Genomic DNA, 26,848 nt, shown 5'->3' with positions numbered 1-26,848 from the left:
TTGCGAGTCCACTGTTTCAGATACATTTAAAATACACCCGATAACTTCCAAAACTCGCGAGTTATACCTAGGTATAGTGCAAAAATATTTGGATACATTTTAAATTACCTATGTAAGTACCTATCTGCAATTCAAATAAAATTTGAAAATTTGTACGTGTTATTGCTACTCATTATGGACGTGACGTCCAAGGACAACGGAAGTAAACTAGTCATCGTGAACCCGACAAAAAAATTACAGTCCTGTTAAGCCTTTTATGTTAATTAATTAATAAATTTTGGTTCCAACCAGTGAGCTGATTTTTTTAATGGAAAGATATTTTCGTCATTACTAAGTTTAGGTAGGTAGTTGTTTTCTATATATTATAACTAATGATTCTCCTCGATTTGCCACCCTTCGAGAAACTGCCGCCCCTAAGCGACGCTCAATCTGCCTACCCCCACGGGACGTCACTGGCCCCACGGTTCCACAGAACCCCTTCCATCAGGTGTCCAGGAGTATTACTTATCTTGATTGCTCAATTATTTTTTTCGGACATTATTTATCTATAAAGGTTATCCCTGTAGACATCAACCGATTCCTTTTAGGTGATTTTACGCGATTTATTAAATTTACACTCTTGCGGACCGTGTCCGGAAACTTGTACGTATGCAGTTCGCCGTATCACTTTTGAACGTAAAATGTTGTATCGGAAATATTATATGGCAGTATATTAAAGACCGTCCAACCACCTTGGGTCGTATAGTACCTACCTACTGACACAAAATTCATGTGTAAATAAAAACTTGGTTCTTGTCGGTTTACACTTTACAGGAAGCCAGCAGTAAACAAATTTTGCAAATACATACCTAGTCAATATACTTCTTCTTCTTCTTCCACCCTGTCACGTCCCAACATTGGGGCATAGGGCAAGCACAAGTTGGCGCCACTTCCCTCGGTCCATTGCCAACTCCTGCGCCTCCCGCCATGTCAGACCTGCAGCACATAGCTCGCTTTTGTAGCACCGCTGCTGGGTGAGGGAGGGCCGGCCACGGCGACGGAACCCTTGGAGCTGTGCCACAAGGGTACGAAGTGTCGCACTCTTTGGCGGCAACCGGAATACGTGTCCCAGTCACGTAAAGCGTCTCTTCGTGATAACTTCAATCACCGAAGGCTGTTGTGTCTGCTCACGAACTCGGGTGTTTGTAACGCGGTCGTACCAATGTACTTAGTTACTGGATTATTTGTTAGGTTACCTAGGTTAGGTTCGGTTTGCATTCTTGAATTCATGAATTTTGCCAAAATCAGCTAGGTATGAAATTTGAATTAATGTTCATATTGAATCTAATAAAATTGGATTCCGTATGCCTAGTATACGGTCATCTCTTTCCGATAAGAAAGCTTTGCCACGGTGAAATGTTTTACGTACAACTTACATGTAACCATTGCGGACATTTTAGATGTTTTGTATGTTGATGATGATTATCATAAAGACGAAGTTTTTCAAATTCATTAATAACCCTTATCTCTATAAAACCTACAAGTTTAGTTCGGTTTAGTTTACCACTTTATCAAAAGTGTTCTACTTGTCCAGCTTCATGTTGCCTGTTAGGTATGAAAAAAAAACAATAACGCAACGGAAATGAAGTCCGGGCTTCGAATTTCGTAAAAATAGTATGTAAATTATCAGGAGCGTTTTATTATTAAGTATGTAATTGGACGTGTTATTTATTATTTTTGTTCAATATAATACGAGTATTATTGTGTCGAGTATGGCCCATTCTCAGCATCGGAACAAAGTATAAACTCGTATGTACACACCGTTTGACGAATTGTTCCACTGACGGTTCGAAATCAATCGAAATTTAACGTACCTACTAGAACTTCGTCCAATTAGATTAGATTATGCTAGTTATTAGCTCGTATTCTTGTTTGCCCGGTACAGATTTTTTCTTGTGTGTCCAGTATACATTTTTTCTTATTTGTCCAAGATTTGCATTGGACGATTGAAGATCTTTAACTAACTTCCCGACTAGCTAGACATTTGAAACTTTTAGATTATATCAGAACACGACGGGAATGCATTTTTTAATACTTTTGGCCATCTTTAAGCAGAATTGAATTCATTTTCAGTTAATTCTGTTTGTATGTTTCGGAAAAAAATCGTTAAAAGTAATATTTACTACTCACTATTATTGGTTGTTAAGTGGGTCCTAGCAACTAAACTCGCTGCGGACCTTTTAATTAATATTTAATTACCACATTTAAATAACATGCTAATTATATACAATGGTCACCTGATGGGCAACGTCCCAGTTGCGTTGGACGCAGTGAATGGAAAGTAATTAATGAAGAACAGAATGGAATGTGAAAGAAAATAAAATAAAAATTACAACAATAGAGTGCTTATAGGGAAAGCACAAGATCGCACCATCTTTTTCGGTCCATCGCTACTTCTCGCGCCTCTCGCCATGTGACACCTGCTAATTGCAGGCTTCAATGTGTAGATTTTTGTCAGGTGAGGGAAGGTCGACCACAGCTATAGGATCATTGATGCTGGGCGACAAAGGTACGGAGCGTTAGCCACGTGTGTCCGTTCACGAACTCGAGTGTTTGTAGCGCGGATGTATAGTAGGTAGTACATTTTTTTTGCTAAAATCGCATTTTAGACTATATCAGTCATCATCGTCATCATAACCCAATGAAGATCCACTTCTTAAAAAATGTTTCCACTTCACTCTGTCAAAGACAAGCTCCTAGCTTGTAGCCAACCAAATCACTTCAGATATTGACATATTCCACCTGCGTGAGGATGAGTATACTGCCCTTCTTGGGAAGAAGGCAGTAACTGACTCTCACACACTTTCGAGATAAATGACATAATGTGTTTTTTCTCAAACTTTAGTACTGTGAATTAATAAAAAACGGTTGTAATTTTTATTAATAGGAAGTTGAAATACAAACAAATTAATAATAAACAAGCAGTAACTGCAATGAATATGTGCAATTACTGCCTTTTTGCTAAAAAAATGTATTGTTTTAGAAGATGTCTATTTTTTCACTAAGGGCTTTAACGGTATTTTAAGGATAATACTGATTTTAAAGTGAACAGAATATATAGCTTTCAAAATTACCTAATGGATGGCATTCATAACTCAATTTCCCAAATTTTGCGAGTTACTGCCTTCTTCCTAAGAAGGGCAGTATAGATGGGCATTTTTTTATAAATTCTTAAAATAGGGTCTGTTTAGCTCATTCAGTGTACTTTATTGTATCTAATTTATTATTTATATTTTTTGTATTTACACTTTTCAACTTTTACATAATACTGTTTTAATAATATTTCTAAATGTCATGTTGTGAACTGTTAAATTAATAATTTGTAATGTTCACTGTATGTAAAATAAATAAATTTGAAAAAAATTGATAAAATATATAGTATGAACGTTCTTGCAGACAGACCGGAATTGTTGGGTGGAGCGGTACGCACACATAATACAATGCTTCATAAATTATATCTAGTACGTTGCATTTGTGTGTGGTTCGCGAACTGAAAACTCTACAATATTGTTACATTGTATTACCTACTTTATTAGGTACGTATGCATGGAAATATTGATGAATTCACTCTTTTGAGATAAACGGGACCTACCGCCGTGTTTGCGCATAGTGAAATGACTAATATCTATACATAATATATATCCACTGGCTTCAGTGGTGCCAACCGTACTATAATTATAGTATTTGTACTATAATTTTCGTCTGCGTACTATGTACGATATAAAACAGGTATAGTACGCCTAAAATACTATAATTTGAGAAATCGGAAAAAAAGTTGGCGGAAAATAACGCCCAAATAATCCGTGAGAAGCTACAGAACCGTTAATAAATTAATATAATTTATTCCGATTGCCTATCTATACCTATAGGTATCCCAATACGCTTGTCGTAGGGTATGGAATGTGTGGCTTTCCTACGAAAAACCACACATTATAGACCTGCAATAGTGTGTCTTGCAACCTACAAATGCACCAATATCGAATGAGCGTCAGTGCATAAAACAAGAACAGTTGTCAGAACGAAATACAAGCGTATTCTTGACACGAGCTTAAGTTAATCACAATATACCTATTCTTCCACACTCGAGATCGGTTACCTATTTCTCCACACCCGTTAGGTATTTCAGTCTCCATTAGTTCCCTGTGCTGTCCCCTATCGATCAACATCGATCTGTCATTACCCAGAACAGTTCGGCGCAGCTGCACTCGTACGAACCACGGAGGTTTTAAGCCAAAAATCCTCCACTTTTTAAAGTTTAACGTTCTTTGAATAGCGAGTTAGGGACTGGTGCACTTTTGTCCTCTCACAATGTGGCCTTTGTTTTCTTGTTCTTATGTAGGTAGGGTACGTAAAACTTCTTAGCCCTTTTCCGTTCGATCGAGGAATCAACATTTTTCGCCCTGTCGTGGATGGCGAAACTTTGAAAGACAGGTCGACATATTAATACCTATTTAAACTTCTGTCTTAAGTCTATAAGGATTCTTTTACGAGATACTAAAACGATTGACGTTCTCAGCATTCAGTGATTTTTTTATAATTTGAAGGGGTTTTTATTTACCTATGTATGTTGGTACCTACCTTAAAGACGACGGTATGTAGGTATGTTCTTAAGTATTTGTAACAAAACTCTTGTATGCTAGGTATTCAGGCCGTAGCTAGGTCTTTTGGCGCCCAGGGCAAGGGGTAGATTTTGCGCCCCCACAACCCTACCAAAACACTAAAAACGTAATTCCTGAAATTAACAATTAACCAAAAGACCTACTATACAGAACAACAATCTTTACTGAAGTTACTTTCAGCGGGTAGGTATATTCTATACACAAGCCTGCTTTCGGTCCGCTACGGCAGCTAAATAGGGTAGGAAAGTATCGAATTATTAACACTTATTGTAACAATTACAATAAGTTAACCGTCTGAACTGTTTTAACTGTCTATATCGGTCTAAAATTTATCACAGCCACGAGAGGTGCTGTTAAAATATAGTACTTATTGTAACAATTACACTCAACTAAATTATTGTAATTGTTAGATACAATAAGTGTTAATAATTCGATACTTTCCTACCCTATTTAGCGGACCGAAAGCAGCCTTGTGTATATAATAGACTCGCTGACTCGCAGGTGTTATGGCCTTCGTCTTCAGCCATTTCAGAGACCAAACTCTTCGTTGTCGTTTATTGGGAAATAAGTACCTACTACCTCAATACTAATATTTGTTGCATTTTCAATCTCTGGCACCCCTGGATCTCGCAAATTTTGAATAGACGTCCGCTCAACATTTTAGCTCCATCTCCGATTATTGACAAATCTTTCGCTTGTAAACTTCGATTTACTCGACCAATCAATAATTGCAATATTTGATTACATATTTATCAAGTAAGCATACGATTGAAAATCAATTAATTTTATCAAACTTTGTGCACCATTTAATGTATTGGCATTAACACTTCTATCTTTAGAAATATCAAGTAGTACATGATAAACACCCTCAAATTCGTAAAACAATGAACTCACTGCCTGTTTTTTGGATGACCACCGTGTTTCATAATGCCCTTTCAGGGTGGTGTTTAAAAATGACATGACCATCTAGCAACTGATTCGAAAAAATACGTGCATTTTTTTTTGCAAAATTCCAAAAAATGAAATCATATTTGGCAATACATGAGCAGCATGCAGTCCAACCAAGTTTAGTGAATGGGTGGCGCATGGTATAAACATAAATAAGTACTCGTTTACGTTTTCGACGGTCACGTCTATGTTTATTAACATTTTATTGAAAATATACTATGGAGAATTCGCTGACGAAAAGTCAGATTGGGAAAAAGTACCTAGTCCGCAGCGTGCCAATATTATGACTACTTATTATAACTTACGACTAAAGCTGTCGACCGTCTAGCCCAGTTCCGTTGACCATTAAAACCCTTAACCAGGTAATGGTAATATGCTTCCCACATACAATTTGGCTGTATTTTATCGGGCAATGGTTTTATTTTACCCACTATCAGTCAAAATTCAACAACGAATATATTGCCTATAATGAAGTGTGAATCGGAATGCGTCTGCGAGTTTGACGGTTTGTTGTTTTACACGTCTAGACTTGTACGTGCGTTTTTAGAGCAAAGCAGTTAAATAATATCATAATGTCGAAAAAACACAATATCAGTCGCAATTTTTTTTTATATTTGGTAGATTATGAGTTATTCTCCTATATTTGTATTAAAATTATGTAAAATAATTTATATTTTGTGAAATATAATACATGGACTTATGTGGGGATTATACCACCTTTGCCCGTTATCGTTTAATATTTTTATTACCATGAAACTAAAAAATCCCTATATACCTAAGCCAAATGGAAATTGAAAACATTATATAAGCAAGGAACATAACCTAACCTAACCTAAAGCAAAAGAAGGAACGTTCAGACGATACAGGTTTTGTAGTACAAGACAGGTCCAAATATCAATGCAAAATCTGCAAAGTGCCCTTGTGTGTAATTCCGTGCATGGAAGATTTCCATGCAGACAATAATTAATAATAATTAATTTTTTTTTCCATTTTCTCGGTTTTGATTGATTGTAATAAATGTACAAAAAAATTGCTTGTTTTATTTTGAAAAATGTCAGGCTGTGGTAATATACATCCCACAATCTACTTGTTAAACCTTTCTCTTACCAGGCAATGGGAAAATCGTTCCCACCTAGTTTTTTAGTAGTTTTCTTAGACCTACTGAAATTTTCATAAGTACATATAATTCACAAATAAATAAAGGTTATATTTCATAGGAATTATAATTATTGCTCTTGTAAGTTCCTGGGGCCTGGTTAAGGGTTAAAATTGAACATGAGTCAATAGTATTAATCGTTTTCTTTCAATAATTCTTTTTTTGAATAAGTTAAACATGACGCATTAATTAACTTTAAAACAAAGATTGGAAATTTTACGAAAGATATAGGTATGTATAGCGGTGCTTCATTTGCTGACTAAATGTACAATATTGGTTAGCCGCCGATGGCTTAATACAGTGTACCTAGGAATAAACTTGGCTTATTTAATATTTAAGTATAATTTAATAAATACTTATGTAAGTATTTTGATTATAAAAAAAACCATTACAATGTTGCTAGTACAAATTTCTCAATAAAAACTATTTTTACGAAATATGTACCCGTGGGTCTATTCTATACTTATCGACCGCTAAAGTGATAAAGTGGTAGATATTATCAAACTTAGGGTAGGTTTGTATCAAAGTATTAGCACTTATTGTAACAATTACAATACCTACGTTGGTTGTTGCAACAATTACAACCAACGGATTGTAATTGTTACAATAAGTGCTAATACTTTGATACAGACCTACCCTGAGTTTGATAATATCTATCACTTTATCTCTTTAGTGGTCGATAAGTACAGAATAGACCCACTGTTGTAGTTTTTACCATATTAATTTGTACTTAAGTACCTATATATAATCCGTCGTTTTCACTAATTGGACACTTGTATGGTTTTTGGGGTGGGCGATTACTGAGAGAGTAGGTACTGTATAAGTAAATTATAGGTAATAATTTAGATTACACGACGTAGGTAATCTAAGTTATAATTTGGATAACGTTGGTAGACGCGAAAATAATAATTCCCTGTATAGTCAATTCCTTGCTGTATCCGAAACGTAAAACGATAATATTCCAAAAATACACAATTAGAATAATAATATTAACAACCCAGTCTGCTGCACTTGTTGAATGTTTACACTTTATAGATTCCAATCTTGCAGACAGAAAATGATCCGTCAAAATGACGATAGTCGATAAATTGATGACAACAGTCGTCCACTCGACACTAGGGTAGTTATTTACCTACTAAAAGTTTTGAAAATAGCATCAGTGTAATGTCCAGGGGCTCATCAAGGGGCGGAGGCCCTGAGCGGTAAAAATTTCGGTGCCCCCAAATTCATGTTAGAAAAAAAAGTTTTATACATAGAAACTCTCATTAATTTATTAACATAAAACATAACATACATATGAAGGTAATAGAAATAAAATTTAAAAAAACTATAATATATTTGAAATAAATTTTCGTCTTGCTTTATTTCTTGCAAATTCGAAAATTATTTTGGCAGTGTCAATTTGGTTTCAAATTTCTTGCTCTATATACAAAATGGCTATACTATTTAATCTTTATTCTCACATAATACCTACTTATTACACCCTTTAAAACAGACAACGATCACTTTCGATGATTCGTTGATGAATATGCGTTTATACGGTGGGTCACTGCGGATGATATCTCCGCGATGATCGTCAAAAGTGAACCATCTAAACGGGACTTCTTCTTCTTCCATGTCTGCCCCTTAGTCGGAACATATGGACACCACGCGGCGCCTCCAAGAATCCCTGTCCCTCGCCAGTCTTCTTGCATCGTTCCAGGTCAAACCAGCATCCGAGGCTCCTCCGTATACACTATATATAGATAGTCCTTCCAGGACGCCGGAATGCGGTCGGCTTGAAGAACAGGCAAGCCAGGTTGAGGTTCTCTTCTGGCATCCACAGCACGTGGCCGAGCCAGGTCCAACGTCGTCTCTTCACTCTTAGCGTAATGAGAGGCTGCTTGGTGCGTTCCCTTATCTCCTCGTTGCTCCTAAAGTCATATCACCCAGTATCCGTCGCAAACATTTGTTTTCGAATCTCAGTATACGGTTGCTCTGAGCCTTCGTAAGATGCCATGATTCGCTACCGTAAAGCAGCACCGCCAGAATGCAAGCGTCGAATAGGCGGCTTTTGGTGTTGACCGAGTACAATCGTGAGTCCCAGACACTCCGCAGCGAGTTGAACGTTGCCTCAGCCATTCCCATTCGGATAGCGAGCTCTCTCTGCAAAATGCCATCTCCCGCCATGTGTAACCCCAGGTCATGGCCCCCACAAAGGGGGGGCTGACAGGGCTCTAGCCTGGGGGTTCGGGTTCAGGAAGGGCCCGGTGTGGCGAGTCAACCCGATAAATGAGATTAATACAAATCACAAAAGTCGCCTGCGGCGCCATTTTACTTAAATGCTATAAATAATTTTAAATATTTGATTGTACGATGCAATCTTTTTTTAATTCAAATGGATGTCATCATCAGCCGGGGTCAATCCACTGCTGAGTGTAGGCCTCCCCAAGCTTCTTCCAACTCGGTCCTGTGTCGTTCGCTGCCACGTATTTCCGCCGAACTTAAGCAGTTCGGCAATCCAGCGGCTTTTTATGTTAGTACCCCTAGGGTACCACTGGATGACGGCATTTGTCCAGCGGCCGTCTTTTCGGCGAGCAATGTGCCCCGCCCATCTCCATTTCAGCTGTTTATGCCATGTAAATGAGCGTCAATGCATAAACCGAGAGCAGCAAGTTGTCCGTATTCGTCGTATGACGTATTCTTGACACGTGTTTAAGTTTATCCCGGATTATTCCTTACTCGAGATCGGTTACCTGCTACTTTTTACCCTTTAAGTATTTTAGTTTCCATTATTTCTGAGTTCCCTGTTCGGTGTATATAATTATGTGACAGTGAAAAATTAGGGACCCGGAAGAAATGAATGAGAATGGCATAGACACCTAGTTTTATTTCATTATGTGGGTACTTACTATAATATGGGTATGGATACACTTTTGTCAATATCATATTATCAGCATGGTAATTATTAAGATACATTTTCCTCTTTTGGATTTTTACATGCCGATGACGATTACCGCGCGTTAGAATATTTGAAAATTATTTTCAGCGATGCCTTTTTTACGACACTTTTGCTGCAGCTAGTGTCGATGCACTGCTGAATGAAGGATGCCCCTAGATCTTAGCGATATATTATTAAATAGCTGAGATAAAATCCTGACAGGTAGGAGGTACGGAAAATGACGCATACATAGACAAATCTTAGATGTATCTTTATGATTATGGGATAATATTTTTGGATCTGAATAGGTACATAGGTAACAAATTTTCTGAAAAAAGTAGATTTTATTAGAATTTATATTTTTCAAGTTATACCTACATACTTACTTCTTTTTGGGCGTTTGGTAGAGAGTGAAATTGAGAGGTGTTGCGCGCACACCGTTACGAAAGTGCGCAACATTATGAATTTAGCTGCGAATCAGTCAGCTGTATACAAACGCCAGTTTGACAGTAGAATTGTTCCGTTGCCTAGGCATCAAATTTATTATTGTCGACCATTTGCAATTCCTTACGTAAACAGACGATTAAACGTCAGAGTGACAGTTGTTACTTTAAAAATAAAAACAACGAGAAAGAATTATATAATTTAGTAATATACGTTAAAGTATATATAAATAAACCAACGGCGCTCCAATAAGCGGCCCTTTTTCTTCAGAGTGTAATTTAACAAGATAATTAAGAGCTAGTCGAAGAATCTAGGTTAGCTATCACGAGTTTTGTTTTTGTTTTGTTATGCCAAAGAAGTATAACTTATAACGCGCGTACATAAGTACACACACCGATTTTTTTCTCTACTTTTGTGGTGTAAACATCTTTTATTAGTTCGTATGTATTTAAATATGATTACTAATTGATTCACCATTAATACTTCTCCGTTATCACCATGGCATTATGGAATGCATTCACTCTTCTCGGTTGTTAGTGCCACATACTTCCACTAAACTAGATTAAGTATGTTGTCGATCCAGCGGGCTCTTAGTCGCCGTTTAGATACCTAGTTTAATATATATTTATGTATGTACCTACCTTTGGATTTTGTGATTTGTTCGTCGATGGTCTGTTCTTCGATCGATGTGGTTGGCCCGTCTCCATTCGGATACAAAGAGACGAGACTAGAATATAAAACAATGTTACTTATTAATTCATTATCAACAATGGCATCAAAGTCTTTATTATTATTACTTATAAAATCGCTTGGCAGGATCTCTATCAGTAGAAATTCTCTAAACATAGAAAACTAAATAGTGTTTTGTTCATTACTTAGTTAAGTATACAATTTTGTAACTAAATAACAAAATATAATAATAAAAAAATACCGTAATCGGCTTATAAAGTTAAACCCGAAGTATTACGTTGTTTTTTTTTTTACCACAAGTTTTGTTTGTTCCTAAACATTTATTTACCTACTTTTCGATTCCTACGCATTATGGTTGGATAATTTGAAACAGTTTGCGGCAGATCAACGTTTTATTAATAATAAAATTGTAAACACCCGAATCATCGAAAACGTTTGCCGAATGGAAACTAATATCAACCGTACTAATGCAAATGCAGCAATAATTAATTATTAATGATTGCTTAGTATTGTAGTCCAGCTTTTACCAACACCTTTCGCCTCACAGCAACATTATAAACTACTTACAATCTTCCAATGACAAATGGTGGAGGTAGGCTGTTAAGATTCGACATAATTAGTCCTCAATGAACTTTGTCAGTCATACAAAATATTTGTTTTCATTGAACTAAGTCTATAATTGACAGGTAATGTAAGTATTTAAAAATTCAATTAAACACTGCGAAAAGAAATTCAAAATAGATAATCGTTTAAAAATAATTACAAGGTAAAAAGAACTTTTTATATACTTTTTAAATTTTCTGTTGAATCATATAAACTTGACAATTCTATGTACTTATTAATAAATACTTTTTTTGTAAGTAAGTAAGTACCTACTTGATTTTGAGAATGCTGAAATGTCATTTTGACATTTCATATTGATTTCTATAGTAAAGCACGTATATATTATTAATTTAGTTGCAGGACCCCCTTAGCAACCAATAATAGTGTTTTACTTTTAACGAATTTTTTCCGAAACATTCAAACAGAATTAACTGAAAAATTAATTCAATTCTGCTTAAAGATAGCCAAAAGTATTAAAATAATGCATTGTCGTCGTGTTCTGATTCTATTCTAAAAGATTCAAAATGTCTAGCCTAGCTAGTCGGGAAGTTAGTTAAAAATCTTCAATCGTCCAATACAAATCTTGGACAAACGATAAAAAAATTGTACTGGACATACATGAAAAAATCTGTACCGGACAAACAAGAATACGAGCTAATAACAACGTGGTAAAATAATCGTCTATCTGACTATCTAAAATTATGCCATTAAACCATACATAATGTTAGATATTTTATAGATAGAATAATATTTTATATCCACTATGTCCTATGATTTGGTTAGGCAGGGCACAATGAATTTAAAAACAAAACTAACCAACAACATGTGCAATATGCAAGTATTCTTATTTCAACGAAAACAAATAAGTATGAATGAAGAAGTGTTCACTATTTTGCCGAATCGTCCATAACACACTGACACTATTATGGTTTGGTTAGGGCAAGGTTTAATAGTTTTTTTAAAACTATCCAGCACCATATGTAAATAGTTGTAGTCTTAGTTCAATAAAAACAAATACGAATGACTGACAAAGTTTAATGTGCACTTTTTATGTCGGATCTTAACAGCCTACCTCCACCCTTCGTCACTGCAATCTTTACGGAAAAAACACTCAAAAACACGTACTTACATAACGTATCTCAGAATAAATTTAATATATAAATACAATGTAAAAAATGCATAAAAATTTGATGTCGTAACAGTAGAAAGCGAAAATTAAGAAAAATCATCTTGAAATAACCAAAATCGCCTGCGGTGCAAATATCCATATTGTGACGTATAAGTATAATATTGTCAAAATAGTTTTGGATTATTGTTTAGTAGGTACTCACCTACTTTTGTCCGGTTCGTTATGTTGAAAAATCGTAATTTTTCATTTATCAATTGTATGAATAATAATTATATGATTTTTATACTATTGAGAAAAATCAGGGATCCTTGATTTATTTGTTTAAAAGTTTAAATGCGTTTTGATTGGCAGGTGTGCATTTTTAAAACACCTCGTCAGCTGAATGCAGGACTATGTATTGAAATATTTTACAGAAGTGTTCTTTGAAACTTAAATTATTTATTACCTATATAAACAAAATTAAACAATAAATAGTTGAAGTAGTACCTACGTTGTTTCAAAGAACTCCGTATTTATTTATTTAACTATTTTATTATTTATTTGTGACCGAACACAGGCGAACTTAAGATCTATATGCAATATATGCAGTATTCTAGGTAAGTACAAATTTTCTATTACGTAAATGGGGCATTTTCTGTTACCTACTGCCCCGGGCGCTAAAATACCTGATAATTTGGAACACCTCAGAAACATGAAAACTGAATTACCACTCACCAATTACTCAGCATATAGGCCTCCCATATGGTGAAGTTTATATTAACAGTTTTTTTTTACGAAGGATAGTTGTTAGCCTTTCGCCAAACACAATGGCTGCTTACATGGCCCACACATCCTGAACCGGGCCCCCATGTTAGGATCTTTGGCCCCCCCCCTACCTATCTCTAAGGATAAAGTCAGCGTGATGCTATACAGCAGCGTTTTACAAATGGTGTACGCGGTAAAACTAATGTGTATTTTTAGTGTTTTTTGTTGTTGAGTGTCGATACACAATTATTTTTTTTTATCGTGCAACCATATAATTTTAAGTAATAACATTATTGAAGGAAAATGGACTTTTTTTACTATTAAAGCAAATTTGTGCTGTGTGATGGGTGCTTACATCAAATACGAATTAAAACGTTCGCCTCAGAAATATACATATTTTAAAGAATGGTTTGAACAATATTAATACTTAAATATACATCAAATTTAATAATAATTTAAATTCTAATGGATTTAAATTCAAATTCCATCAAGTACCTACCTACCTTCGGTCGACAGTATTAATTATTAATAATAATTATTTTTATTTCGGCGTAATTGTTGTAAAATGTTTGAAAAAATCATACATTTAAGCGGGACTTAATCTATCTATAGCCTAACCGCCCTAACCTAACACAACACTGTAGTAATTGTATTATTATAGTACAAAATAACTTAATTTCTGTGAGTCGTTTACGAGGGCCACTCTATTCTTCGGGTGCCGCGTCCATTAGTACCAAAGTCAATGATTTTAATATGAGATGATGGATTCGTTGGTTCATCACTAGCCTATCACTCTTCGGCAGTATAGATAAAGCCATGTCCAGATCAATGCATACCTACGTGTGCACGTAAACAAATTATACTTACAAATAATTATTATTATTTGTAAACTTTTCACGGTAGGTACCTACACAAATGCGCGTGCACAAACATCTGTTTGAAACTCAACGCATGTCAACACCAGCAAACATTGCTATCAAACTAAACGCAAGTATTTTGGACAGTCCAAATTTGCGCATATTAAGACGATACTTCAGTGAAACGGCAAATAATTTTCAACTATAGGCGCGACGAAATTTTGGACTCGCTGGCAATCGGAGAACGAACGTCGAGGTGTGAATACGTCAATTTGTTTCGTGATGGCGGCGGGGGTATTAATTCTTAAATCGTGTTAAGATGACTAAAAACGTTACCCATTTACTTGAAAAAGAAAACATGTCAATGAATATATTATTATTGTTACTAATAGAACAATAAATATAACATTGCACAGAACCGAGCAACAGAACACGGATCACACCTGTTAAAGTTTATCTCATCTTTCTACAGATTCGAGAATTGTACCCGCTTACAGCCACACCCAGGACGTAACCAACATCCCTTATTTTTGTGTTCTATGGCATAGGTCTCTCAGCCAGAGTTGGTACGAACACAGATACGAAAGATTGTGTAAGTATATTGGTGCATTTCTGAGGCAACAACGTCTACGAGAAACATCCGTATGTCTTGCTTACGCCCACTTATCGCGCTTATAGCGAAAAGAGGACAACATTCTGTCGATTTAAAAATTTGAAACATTATTTTGTAAACAATGCATCTGTGTGAGTATTGCTTCGCCTCAACTCTAGTTAACACATCTTTAATGTTTGGCGGTCTGGACTAGGCTTTAGGAATGCGTCGAGTGAGTTACGGGAAGCAAACTGGAAGGCACGCACCGCGTCTGTGTCTCGCACACTCGCCAAATTGCGCGTGAACGCACGCACACTGCGAAAACACACGTGGCAGGATCAATACTGTCGAGTGACCTTGACCCGTACAGCCTCCGTCCCCCGCCCCTTGTCATATTCGCATCTCAGTCACCAAACACTCTGAAGAGATCTTCCTCGGTCAGCTGACTGGCAGAATTGGCGGGCTGATTTCTATCGGCCGCCCTTCACCTTGCCCTTCACCCCGCCATGTCTTGGGGTGATAACAAAACGTTTCGAGGAAAATGGACCAACCGTGTATTTCTGTTTTGTGTCCGTTAAATTATTATACGTAAACAGTTATATGTGTATTCAAATAATAGATGCGAAATGCTAGGCGAAGAATTTGTCATCCGGCCTCATTGCTATTTTGCCATAATGTAATTTGTAATATTTTTCACGGCCATAAAGCATAGTCATAGTTTACGTCAGTAACGTCCCGTGAGGGCAGGCAGATTGAGCGTCGCTTGGGGGTGGCAGTTACTCGAAGGGCGGCGAATCGAGGAGAATCATTAGGTATATAATATAGAAATAGGTGTCTAAACTTAGTAATAACGGAAATATCTTTCCAATAAAAGATTGAACTCCCTGGTTGGAAAAAAAGTATTAATTAACATAAAAGGTTTAACAGACCTGACTTTTTTTTGTCGGGTTCACGATGTCTAGTTTACTTCCATTGTCCTTGGACGTCACATCCTTCATGACTAGCAATGACACGTGCATATTTGAATTATAGGTAGGTACATACTCACAAGAAATGAAAATATAATTAATATTAAATTCTACAGGTTTTTTTAAAAAAGGTTTGTCGATAGCTATTTCGGTTGTAAACCATTATCAAGACTATTCAGATAGGCCGTTTGCCTTTGCTTAAATACTATACGTGTATAGATAGAGACAGAATACATTTTCTTATTCGTTCCAGCAATATTATGAATTTTTACATTATTATTAATTGTAATATTATTAATACTTTGAAAACCCTAAGTGGGTTTTTTAAATTCAAATTTAAATTTAACATCAAAGTATTAATAATATTACAATTAATAATAATGTAAAAATTCATAATATTGCTGGAACGAATAAGAAAATGTATTCTGTCTCTATCTATACACGTATAATATTTAAGCAAAGGCAAACGGCCTATCTGAATAGTCTTGATAGTGGTGTTACAACCGAAATAGCTATCGACAAACTTTTTTTAAAAAAACCTGTAGAATTTAATACTAATTATATTTTCATTTCTTGTAAAATGGAATTCTACCAAGTAAATGTACATACTCACATTAATGTATCCAAATATTATGTTTGCCAGTCATTCCCGAGTTTTGAAAGTTTTCAGGTGTATATTTAAATGTATCTGAAACCGTGGACACTCAATATTGTCTATTGAAGTATGCCATTTAAATTAGATTTAGTGGTAAGTACTTATATATTTTGTTAGTAATGTATTCATACAACACATTTCATAGATATTTGAATCAGGAAAGGATGATAAATAATACTGTATAAAAATGGCGCGGCATTTTGTCTAGGGACATCACTGGTTTACGTACACTACAGTCATGTAACCCTTCTTTATAAAAACACGATGTCTCGGAATCTGATAAAGGCTACACGTTATTCAATGTGTGTTTATTTTATAGATATCTTATATTCAAAACATTACAATATTAATTACTTTTATTAAAAATATCTCGAAACGTAATCTGAACTGATCGAACACTATTTTTGTCAATATTGATAAATTATTGATACGCCAGTGGTTTCGGGGTCATAACGGCCCGCGTTTAGTACCTATTTAAAAATACAATTTAACATCAATTTACTTGTGAACAGTAATTATGTGTAGGTACTTAGTACATTTTCACTCAAAAATAAAACCACAAAAAAGTTGTTCAACATGTACAGTGGAACCCCGATATAAGATATAACAGACTAATGAAGATCCCCGATCCGTTATTGTGGATAGTCCGTTATAGAATAAAGTAGGTTTTCCGGTGGCATTTTTACAAATTCATGAAACATGAAACTCAGGGTGAGCGACCAAACAATATATTCATAATTTTTTTGTTTGTATTATTAAAATATTATAAAAATCAGTATGATAAAAATAAATATATACATACATGGTACGAGGAAGTATATTATATCGACAGTGAATTAGCTGAATATACCCTACTTAAAAATATCTATATAAGTACGTCCATATAAATTCACCTCACGTAAGTGGAATACTTAAGTATATCGATAACCGAAACAATAAGTCAAGCAAAGTTACTGCCGTCCCAATTGTGCATTGTTAATGGTGGTATGATTTAAGACATTCGGGTACCTAACAGATAAGTGCTGATCCTCCTGATTTCTTAGATATTTATCAATTAATTATCATTATTATAAGTGTTATCTTCTCACATTAAACATCACTGTTGACAGTTAGGTAAGTGCCATTGATATACGAATTGGAGCCAGTTTGGTGTTGTTTATCGCATAAAAACGAGGAGTGAGCATTTTTTACGTTAAGTATATTATCATTTTTATCATTATATAATGCACCCATATAGACATTATCGCTATTATAATATGGACAAATAATTTGAAAAACAACCAAACTGAACTAACCGCTTATATTTTAGTCTAGTCTGCAAGAATCGTCTCAGACAAATAATGATATTATTCTTTCGTAACGATCACATGAAAGTGACGTAACAATTAACTGTATCTGCATTGTAATTAATAAGTAATAAGGGTATATTTTAAACTTGCGTTATCCTTCTCTACATTATAGGATTTGGTTTTGTTTTAAAAAATATGTTATGAATTAAAAAAAATGTTGGATTATTATTTTTTATAGGTAATAAATACAGAGAGCAATATTTGTGTCATATATGGCATAATAATGAACGCCTTAAAAAATACGCTGAAGAAAGAAATCATTTTCTGTGAAACTCTGTAAAGCAGTTTCCGTCTATACCTACAGTTCATTATTCAGTGTCCGGAAATTTGTACGTATGCCAGTGGTTTCCAAACTTTATGTTACTACCCAAACATCTAATCTTGGCGCCTCCCCATTCTTTATTTCATTAAATAATACAGACACCTTTTTAAATAGCCAAAAATGTACTACTTAATACAACAATGAAAAAAACTTAAGTATACAAATAAACACGATTTTACTACTTTTATTATATTCATTTTTTAATTAATTTGTTTTTCATGCGATGGATGTGCTTGTTTATTAGCACAAAGTGCTCTTTTTCTACTAAACGGAGTCGATATTTGGATTTCATTGCACCTAATGCAGAAAATCCCGTTTCGCATAAATATGATCTTTTGAATGGTAGAAGTACTTAACTTACAACTTGCTTCTATCATGGGTCGCACATACTGAAGCGGGCCCCCTGGCCAGGATCTTTGGCGGGCCCACCTACCTATCGCTGCGGTTAAGGGCAGTGCGGTGCTTTAAAGTAGTGTTTCCTATATTATACACGGGAGTTATCATTTAAGTACCTATAGCAATCATCATACACGTATCACATCAAATTACAACGCACAGCCACATATTTAAATATTTAATAAGCTTGAAACAAAGTAGCGACGTTTTTTAAAAACTATATTGTATAAGAGTAAATTTGTGGTGTCTGTTATGCCCGGCCCCCAGGCTCTTTATAAACTATGCATTTGCAAACCTGTGGCTACATGTATGTTAAACTTTTCGCGCCTCGCAGTTTGGAAATCGCTGACATATGCATTGGCCGTAAAACAGTAATTTCATCTTGAGATGTTGTATCGGAAATACATGGTTGTATAATAATGAAATCAATTCCTTGCCTAAATAAACCACTTAAAAATACGTAATAAAACCGACCGGAATACAAGGGAAAGACAGAAGAAACTTCTAGATACCTAGGTAGGTAAGTAAGTTAGATACCTATACAATTGTACAGTATAATTTATATAAAATTCTGATTCTCGAATCAATAAGTATATATCAAATATCGGATTATAATGACGGCATTATTATCAAACATTTGATACCAATAAATATCAAATTATCGTTCTTTAATCATCACTGAAAATGCGTATTTTTTCATCTGAATGCTATACGATAATCTTTTTACCCGTAAAACAGCTCACTGTAAACTGTGCTAGGCTAAATGTAATATTTACAATTAGTTTACATGTGACCATTTAATGTACCTACCTAACAGAGGATTTCTGTTTTAAACATTTTCATCTGAGTTTGGTACTCCATGCTGGAAGGATGATCTATCTATATTATATACGTCATGTACATTATATACTTACCAACTTTTATCGGAATACCCAACCCTATTCTTCTTTTACACAGTAAAGCTAGTTAGTTGCAGGGTAATTGAAACGAAAAAAAAACAATTCAATTTGATTCTAATATAGAAAATATATTAATAACTTTGTCTGCATACATATAACCATAACCATAACCATAACCATAACCATAACCAATAATATTACATGTAGTGGTCTGTCCTTACATAAATGTTACATTATAATGATAATATTTACAGAAAAAATACCTATACATTCACAAATGTATAAAATAGATGAAATTCTACAGAATATTTTAAGCAGATAGCTATTTGTGTTATAGCACCCGTTATCAAGACTAGTCGTCTTGATAAATACTTATTTTGAAGTTATACTTCTTTTGGCGCGTTTGGGAAATCAGATCAGTGCATTTTTGGAGTGTGACATGTAACACATAATTTATTTTTCACACGAAAAAAACGCACTCGATTGGATTCGAACCACCGATTGTTCGGTTATCAGCCGAACGCACTACCTTTACGCCACGATATGGTACTGCAATCGCGACGATTATACAGTATAATATTATAGTTTAGAATTGTTCCGTTGCCTAGGCAGCGATTTTATTATTGTCGGCCATTTTCAATTCCTTGCGTAAACAAACTATTAAACGTCAGAGGGACAGTTGGTACAAAGTGTATAGAAATATACCAACGGCGTTCCAATAAGCGGTCCTTTTACTTGAGTGTGTAATTTAACAAAATAATTAAGAGCTGGTCGAAGAATCTAGGTTATCACAAGTTTTGTCATTGTTTTGTTACGCCAAAGAAGTATAACTTCTAACGCGCGTACATAAGTACATACACCGATTTTTTTTTTATTATGGCTGGTTTTCACATTAAAAAAATTATTATCCCTAGGAAACGTTCCGCTCTTCTGTATCTGCCACAAACTCCCTCAGGTCCCGTAGCCTCAGTCAGCGATACCGTGCATTCATAGTCCGCACCAGTAGACGTTCACTTCATTTCTTCATGATCATGACCCCCACAAAGGGCTCTAGCCTGGGGGCCCGGGCTCAGAAAGGGCCCGGCGTGAAGAGTCGACCAGATAAGTGAGATAAACACAGATCACAAATTTGCTCTAATAGTAAAAAAAGTCGCCTGCGTTATTTTGCCTCAATAATATTAATAATTTAAAAAATTTACGATGCAATTTTTAATTCGTGGGTCGGGATGTGTAGTCAGGTAAGTCACAAAACAGCAAAAATGAGATATGAATGCCATTATACTAAAAAAAAAAAAAATCTTTCGTTGTGTGTAGTGCGAGATGCAGTTTCAGTCAAAACATATTTTTTATTTACGGGGTGTGTACACAGTTAAGTCACATGAGTAGTCAGATAAGTCAACATTTTGTGTGACTTACCTTACTACTCATAGTTGGCTTACCTTCAAACGTCATACCTACTCAGTGTTGATTTTGGTGAATCTAACGTATTTTTAAAGATATTTTCAGAAATTTTGAAAAAAAATAACAACAGAACGTAAGTAAAATAGTCATATTATAATAAATTATGACTTATATAACTAAGTATGTGTATTATTTGTAAATAATACAAAATATACCAAATTTATCGAATTTGATTTATTTAAATCTAAAAACACGTACACAATGTCCAAACAAACAATCTTGCTACTAGGTTCAACCACATACTCCAATAACTTGTATGTTGACGATTCATTGATAGCATAAAAGATCCTAATTTTAATATTCAAGAATTATTACAGTCTAATTTACCGACATTGAAGAACCACGCCCTTCATGCTCAAATAGTGCTTCCACGATTACACATCACCACGATGTTTTAACCTGTTACCCTCGTTCTCGATTGAGAAGTAATAATCACCAAAAATGTAACTTAAGGGATGATACAAAGCTTTCAGAAATGATAAAAATGTTGCACGAAATACTGGCAAAAGCTACACAACAAGTACCTATAATATAAAGTTATGAATACGAAAAAAAGTCGTATCAGACAAAGCGAACAGGAAAACAACATTTTCGCCAAGTAACAGTTCAATATTACTTGACTGTTGAACTGTTAAGGAAACCAATTTGTAAAGGTTGTACACTAAAAAAATTACGTGAAAGTCACATTTTTTTTGAATATGTTTTGAGAAAAAAACGTGCGACTACTTCCGGTATACTTATTCAAGAAGATGCAAGAAGAAAGAGATCTCTGAAAACAAAGATAGCGAAGAAGATAGGCAAATAGAAAAGACACATATACTCTCAATTCCATCATTATGAGAGTCATTACTCTAGATAGGACTGTCAGAAAATACTTACCGCCACATTTGACAATAGCTGTGATGTATTCTCAACATTTGAAGAGTATTAGCTCTAATCCCGTCAATATTCGTTTATACGCAGAAATATTCCATGGCATGAACTTAACATTCAAACGGCCAAATAAAGATACTTGCCAAAAATGCGATAAACTTAACTCAATTAAGAATTTCATCAACGATGAAGAAAGAAATAAAAATCGTGAGGAATTGACAGAGCATCATGACGAAGCTGACTTTGCATATTCAGCTAAAAGTTATGATAAAGAGTATTTGCAAGATTCCTCTTGCCAAATTGTAACATTTGACATGCAGCAAAGTTCCCTGGCCTTTTACAAACGACATTTGACAGTGCATGATTGTGATAATAACCAGGGATATTGCTATGTATGCCATGAGACTCTTGCTAATAGAGAAGCTAACGATATTGCTTCATGCCTGTTCAAATACTTAACCTAGGGGATACATGATAATATTAAGCATGTGATCATGTATTCTGATAGATGTGCGGGTCAAAACAAAAATAGCCACGTAGCTGTAATGTGCATGATAGCAGTAAAATATTCTGAGACTTTAAACAAAATTGATCACACTTTTTAGTCCCGGGCCACACACATATGGAGTGCGATAGTGACCATCGCATAATTGAGAAGAAAAAAAAACATTTAGTGGAACGATCAAGCATCCTCATGATTGGGCCAAATCAATGTGTGAGGTTGCAAAGAAAAATCCTTTTATAGTCACTGAAATGACTCGTGCAGATTTTTTTAACTACTCGGATCGATTAAAAGGACCATTGCCACTCAGAAAAATAGACACAGATGGGAATAAGTTTGTTTGGAGAGATGTTAAGTGGCTTCAATTCAACAAACACGAACCGGGAATAGTTAAATTTAAAAGAACTCTCGACGAGACGACTGCATTTTAACAAATTTCATATATAAGACGAGACAAGACGAAAGATTTGATAGACTTACTTCCATACATTTCATCGTATTATAGAGAATTTGGGAGTCACTTGAGACATCTGAGATAGTCAGTGATATTTAACCTGATACCACTGAAGAAATCCATACTGAAGTTTAATGATAACGATGAACCTTTATAATATTCAGGTTTGTGTGCCTTTTCACTACTTAAATAACATTAAAGTAAAAAAAAGTTATAAAAATGCTACTTTTAAATTTATATAATATTTTGTTCAATAAACCAATAAGATTTATGTATAAAATGTGTGTTTTATTGCTAATATTAGTCGGATTAACATTAAAAAATAACAATATTACTTTGTGCGTAGTAAGGTAAGTCAATCATTTTTTGTGCAATTCCAGTTAAGTCAATTCCTTTTTTTTAACCAATTAAGTTTTAATGAAACAAAATAGTTAGAATACTTCTAGGACATATAATTGAAAGCCAATTACATGTACTTTGATTTGTTACCCATAAAAAAACATAACTATGATTAGGGGATGTGGGGAATTTTTTGAACTTTGTTTTTGCTATATCTCAAAATGACAATTTGTGACTTATCTGACTTCACATCCCGACCCACGAATTGTGTGCCGATACTCGACAAATCCATAATTCAAATGGATGTACATATTAAAACTACAAAAAATCGCTAAAAATACACTTTAATTTTACCGCGTACGCCATTTGGAAAACGCTACTGCAGTGCGTCACACTGCCTTTACCCTTAGCGATAGGTAGGGGGGACCGCCAAACATCCTAGCCTGGGGGCCCGCTTCAGAATGTGGGGTCCATGTTCATGATATCTTCCTCGCCACAATATGCCATCTTTGTCGCAAAGGGGATTCTCCTCAATATTTACCTTTCAAAGATATCTAGCCATTCCTCGTATTTTTTTTCCTCCGCGGTGAATTGAAGGAATATACCTACGAACGAACGAACCCACCCGGTGACAAAGTTGAGTAAATCCATTAAATCTTGAATTATTGTTTTCAAACGATCCCTATTTTTATTACTATTCCACAAAAAATTGTTTATGTATGCTTATATTATTATCCTTGTTTCGATTTTTGAAGAAATGGGTCCCCACAAGTAAAACCGAAACATTAAAATTTTAAATTTTACACGGTTGCTGTAATAAAAATAACGACATTGTATATTCCATGTTAAGTGTATCCGAGTTATAGGTAAAATGTACTTAATTACTCCATTTTTTAAATCAAATTATTAGTGCCCTAACTACTTCTGACGCATTGTTTAAATAAGTATAAAACTTTATCCGTTGGTACTCGATTGATCCACTCATCTCAATTACCACTATTTTAATACAGAATCATACATAGGTAAGTACTTAATATTATTCATAGCCATATATCGCACCCTCGCAACTTAACTGCCACAATCCAAAAATCGTCAAACAGAGAAAATCAGCTTTGAAGTTTTACCTTTCACATTTTTGTACTGTGTTTTTGAAATATGTTTAGATATTGAATGAAGTTTTGACTTGAATTTGATGACTTAGAGATATGAAAATGTCGGTACATATACTATGAACGATAGACAATGAAACGTAGTAATTAATTCAAAACACGTAAATTTGGAATTGTGGCGGTTTAGTTGCGAGGGTGCGATATGGTCTGTTTGAGTGGCCCCATCTCCACCCGGCATGTATATGCAGCCGCGGCTTATGCACGGCCGCCTTCCATGACGCTATAAATGTGTTAGAATGAAAAGATTTCAGTGCCACGCTTCCTTGTCCCGAAACGATGCTGCACGGGACTAATGTAGCAACCGTGCACCTCAGTGCTTAAGGCCATGCATTAGTTGAGGCTCGGTCTAAAAAGATCGTTGCTAGGCGATGCGCGGATTGCGGGTCGCGGGTGCAAATGACGCCTGTCAAACCTGTATTATTTGTCATATAAATCCAACATACGTCCATTTTATGTTCTGTTTATTGTTCTATTAGTAACAATAATAATATATTCATTGACATGTTTTCTTTTTAAAGTAAATGGGTAACGTTTTTAGTCATCTTTACACGATTTTAGAATTAATTGACCCGTCGCCATCACGCAGCAAAGTGACGTGTTTCTGGCTCTACATTCTCTCACTGAATGGCAGCGAGTCCAAAATTTCGTCGCGCCTACAGTTGAAATTTATCGTTTCACTGATGCGTCACCTTAAAGAAAGAGTTTTATAAAATAAAAAGAATCTTGACTTGCTATGCCGTCATTTATTTTTAATGACATGAACTGTCTTCTGTACCCGTGTACTGAAACTCTGTTGAAACAGAGGAGTCAGGAGATGAAAGTGATGAATCTATGGAGAGATCGGAATTATTCCGTCTTCCATATGAACATAAAAATATGATCGGATCCCATCAGCGGGTAGTCAGTCCCATAGGACGTGTTCAGCGTCTTGATGGTCGTGCCCGCATGTGCATTCCGGCTCATGTCATGCAATCCATAGTTTGGCTGCGAAGTCACCATGGCCGGTCAGGAACTGGCTTACCCAGTGTGTTGGTCTTAGTTGTCTCATCTGAAGCCTGCAAGACACATCTGGAAATAACAGATACGTTTGTCGTCCGTAGGTGGATGCCGACCATCTCGACTGCCATGTATCGAATACTATCTTGTTGAGTTGTGCACTAACGTGCTGATAATGGGTGTGTGGTTTATTTTCCAATGAAACTAGGTAATACTAATCAGTGGCGAGTTTAGCGACTTGGCGGTCCGAGGCACTGACTGATTTGAGGCCCCCTTCAATAAATGATAAAATAAAAACCAAAATATTAGTGTTCTTATTCTTTCCAAGAAACACATAAGTGCTTACTATAAAAAAAATTAAAGATTATAGGTACTGTTGACACTTCATAATACTATTAGTGATTTTTTTATGTTCAAGTGCGTACTACCTAGAGTCTGTCTTCTATAAGCTAGCGTCGGGTTCCCCCCCCCCGCTTCAGCATCCATCTCGTTGCCACCCATTGAAAACTTGCAACAGTTGAACGCGATGGCACATGCTTTCCGTGTGACGTGTACGCCAGTTTATAGAATACAGACTCTATCTGATTGAGATTTAAGTTTTTTATGTTTTGAGTATTTTATAAGTACCTACTCAATTAATGAGATATATGTTAAAGATTTTCATACTTATAATTTAATAATTGCACGAGTGGTTTGAACTGCTTCAGGCCCCGCTTTAAGTCTTAGACGAATCGAGTGCGTGATCTGCGTCAAAGAAAATCGCCACTGGTACTATCATCATCATCATCAGCCGGGGTCAATCCACTGCTGGATGAAGGCCTCCCCAAGCTTCTTCCAACTCTCTCGGTCCTGTGTCGTTCGCTGCCACGTATTTCCGCCGAACTTTACGAGTTCGTCAATCCATCGGCTTTTAGGGCGACCCTGTGGCCGTTTCGTGCCCCTTGGGTACCACTGGATAACGGCATTTGTCCAGCGGCCGTTCTTTCGGCGCGCAATGTGCCCCGCTCATCTCCATTTCGTTTGGCAACGTCTATTACATCGCGTACTCCTGTCTGCTTCCTAACCCATTCGTTTCTCTTACGGTCCTTTCGCGTGATGCCCAACATACACCTATCCATGCCTCGCTGTGCGACTCTTAGCCTTTGGACATATTTCGTGTTGAGGGTCAAACAAAGCGAATGTTTGAGACTCACTGATACTATGATGAGTCTCAAACATTTGCTTTGTTTAATCCTGGACCACCTCTTATTTTATTGATTCAATCGGTAAACGATTGAAATAAACTTGCGACCTAAGTAGTATTTTATCTCCACCTTAATTAATAACAGAAATGCATAATAAATTCTTGACAAAGTGAGCTTGTTAAGTGCTCACTGTATTGTGAAATCAACTTAAGGGGGGACATGCTCGTCGAAGGTCAAAATTGAGTTTTTATTGTATTTTCAAACCATGATCCTGGACACTCCTTAAACGTTGTAGATAATCTATTTATATAATTTTGAAGCCTTATTATCCTTTATATTTATTTTAAACATTTTATGACTGCATAAAGTATTTTTGTTACATAAAATAGTATTCTTTTAAACCTCTCGCTCTGATGTTTGAGAATATAGTCATATTTCGGTACATAACTGTGCAGTGGTGTTAAGATTTTTTACATTTATTAATTTTTAAACGCATTTATAAAACCATTAGCATAATTTATTACGAGATAATTTTTGTAA

General features: G+C 35.4%; 1 protein-coding gene across 2 annotated transcripts in view; it reads left to right on the top strand.

The window, feature by feature from the left end:
* trio (trio Rho guanine nucleotide exchange factor) overlaps nucleotides 1-26,848 on the top strand; it is a 627,840-nt gene that overhangs the window by 464,819 nt on the left and 136,173 nt on the right. The window lies entirely within an intron of this gene.

This window comes from Rhyacophila brunnea, unplaced genomic scaffold, assembly GCF_057557595.1.
Source record: "Rhyacophila brunnea isolate RB1 unplaced genomic scaffold, BYU_Rbru_1.0 scaffold_1, whole genome shotgun sequence".
Taxonomy (NCBI): Eukaryota; Metazoa; Arthropoda; class Insecta; order Trichoptera; family Rhyacophilidae; genus Rhyacophila; species Rhyacophila brunnea.
This window is presented reverse-complemented; position numbering and strand designations above follow the sequence as displayed.